Genomic DNA, 2,778 nt, shown 5'->3' with positions numbered 1-2,778 from the left:
AACAACCCAAAAAAAACCTACCGAAGGCAAGCAAGACTTACGACTTTTAAATAGAAACAAAGATGTTCTCAAAATCGGAAGAAAGATCATTCTAGTACGAGCATAAACAAACCCTAAACCATTGGCGCGTCTCCCTTTTCCCACTTTACTTGAACGTTGTAATGCATAAATTCCTCAACTATTCCTACACTCTGAACTTGTCCGTGAAGTCACAACCTGTACTTTGGAAACACCTCTACAGTATGGTGTAATTGTAAAGCTTGTCCCTGCTACATTCAGAAGACGTGAGTTCGATTCTCGTGTGGGGAGAACATTTTATCGAGTATTTCCATCTGTCTGCCGGGATGTCGTATTCACTCAACTCGAATTGGCCTTGAAATGTGGATCAAAGTCCAAATTGAGCTAAACTGAGTCGATTTGGGAGAGGGGTGGGGGCGTTACACATCTACCGTTAAACATAAGCAACCACCGAGAACCCTCGCTCAACGTGTACCATGTAAAGAGGGTTTTCGGTTCCAAAGGCGGGTAAGGTTTGCGCGCGCACAAGAGAGTTATCATAAATCAAACATAACTCCTGCTTCCATTTTCACTTCTCTTCGGCTGGGGCCACTGGACAAGGACACGAAAAAAACTGGGCAGGAAATCAGCTAATGGGGAGAAATTGGAGCAAATTATATGTCTCTTTTCTTCCTTATACAGGTTTATACAGGTGTGGCTGAATACAGGGGGTAGGGGGATTAGGGGTGGTTGGGGTGTACGTGGGGCTGCGTAAAGTTGTACAAGGAACGTTCCCCATCTTTATTATGAATTATACAATCTGCCTCAGTGTGTGTGTGTGTGTGTGTGTGTGTGTGTGTGTGTGTGTGTGTGTGTGTGTGTGTGTGTGTGTGTTTGTGTGTTTGTCTTACGAGGATGAGAAGGTAGGGGTGGGGGTGGGGTGCGCGAACGAGGGGAAAGGAAAAAAGAAAGCGAATTAAGGAAAGGGGGAAGGGGGGGGATGAAATATTTTGTGTGTGTCAGCGCGTCTGTCTGTACTCTTAACTACGTGTTCACGATGGACTTAAGCTATGCACCTTTGACAGAATTCTAGCCAGAACTTTTACACTATCTTTGGCAGGCCCTGAACAAATTGGAGTCTATTCAGGAAGTCCATTAAAGCAGCTATTGATCTCAGCAGTCTGGCATCGTAAAGCTGCGGTTGTGAGAGGAAGCGATCTCATAGATGATGAACGCTTACAGAAATGCCTTGATTTACCTGCCTAAAGCGTTTAGTGCAAGTGGAAAGAGTTTTTAACGCCTAGCATTTCATGCTTCCAAAATGAGGTATCTGCAAGGTTTTTAATCTTCTGGTCTTCAGGAACAGCTTACCGCTATGAAGCATGGAGGACTGGGGTGGTAGCAATTACTTATTCCATCGCACAAGATGCACCAAAGCTGTGCAACTGGTCAAATGTCCGCCCTGGAAAGATACAGGATAGGTACCCAAGAAACAGTGATAGAAACAGCCAATTCCCACCAACGCAAAGACTGCATCACCCCCCCCCCCCAAACAAGCAAACAAACAAACAAATTAACAAACAAACTAACAAACAAACAAACAAAGCGCCCATTGCACACGATGCTGACTATGAACATCAAAACTGTCCAACTTGCCAAATGTGATGTTCTTCGAAAAAAAATCCGGATAAACAACAGAGGCGGACATGAAGAAAAAAAAGGATATTATAAACGTCCAACCCCATACTTAGACACGCCCTTCCCGCCCAGTGACGCGTGGATTTGGGGAGGGGAGGGGGGAGTAATATCTTCTCCCTTTAAACAAGACGCCAAGCATCATCGCTTTTGCTGCACGACAAGCCATTTGTCCCCTCTATCTAGAAAAACTCATGATACAAACCCAAGGAGAAAATGGAAAGAATATTACATAGTGACAGGAGCGTCCAACTCTTTTTGTCACAAAAGCGTCACTGACATCCCCCCCCCCAAAAAAACAACAAAAACAACCACAAACAAACCAAAAACAAAAAATTACACACGCACACACACACTGGAATCATAAAGAAAACAAAAAACAAACAAACAAACGAAAAAGAAAAAAATACCAAATACAGAATACTACGACCAGCTCCATTCAAAGCAAAAAGACCCAAACTGAAAATGGTGAAATGGTATAGGTTTAACGCTCCTAGCAACACTGTTATACAGGGTGCCCACTACTACTGAAACTGAAATTGAAAACAAACACGTTTGTTTTTGAGGCAACCAGGTCGGACGATCGGTCCGATCTGCCGATCCCATCTGTAGTGGGCACCCCGTATTAAGTTATTTAAGGGGCGGGACCTCCGAGTTTAACGTCCGTCTCCGAAATGACTGAGCCAAGTGGGAAATTCGTGTTAGTACCTTTCCCAAGGACACACCGTCGGACCGAGCTGAGGCTCGAACCCTCGAACCCGCAATCTTACGATTACGAGTCCAGTAGTCTAACCACTAGGCTACCAACCCCACTTCCCAAACTGAATTAAATACGACATTCGGATCTTGAACATGTAGACAAATAATAAAGGGCTAACAGAGAGCTGGGGTACTCTTTTGTCTGTGTTACGAGTGTGAGTGTGAGTGTGTGTGTGTGTGTGTGTGTGTGTGTGTGTGTGTGTGTGTATGTGTGTGTGTGAGTGTATATGTGTGTGTATGTGTGTGTGAGTGTATGTGTGTGTGTATGTGTGTGTGTGTGTGAGTGTATGTATATGTGTATGTGTGTGTGTGTGTGTGTGTGTGTGC

At 44.4% G+C, this 2,778-nt stretch overlaps 1 protein-coding gene across 1 annotated transcript in view; it reads left to right on the top strand.

Annotated features, from left to right (window-relative positions):
* The window catches only part of LOC101854231 (fibrinogen C domain-containing protein 1), a 41,916-nt gene that overhangs the window by 12,855 nt on the left and 26,283 nt on the right, over nucleotides 1-2,778 (top strand). The window lies entirely within an intron of this gene.

Source organism: Aplysia californica, unplaced genomic scaffold (assembly GCF_000002075.1).
Source record: "Aplysia californica isolate F4 #8 unplaced genomic scaffold, AplCal3.0 scaffold00032, whole genome shotgun sequence".
In the NCBI taxonomy this organism is placed as follows: domain Eukaryota; kingdom Metazoa; phylum Mollusca; class Gastropoda; order Aplysiida; family Aplysiidae; genus Aplysia; species Aplysia californica.
Note: the sequence above shows the minus strand (reverse complement) of the source record. Positions and strands in the feature narration are given on the sequence as shown.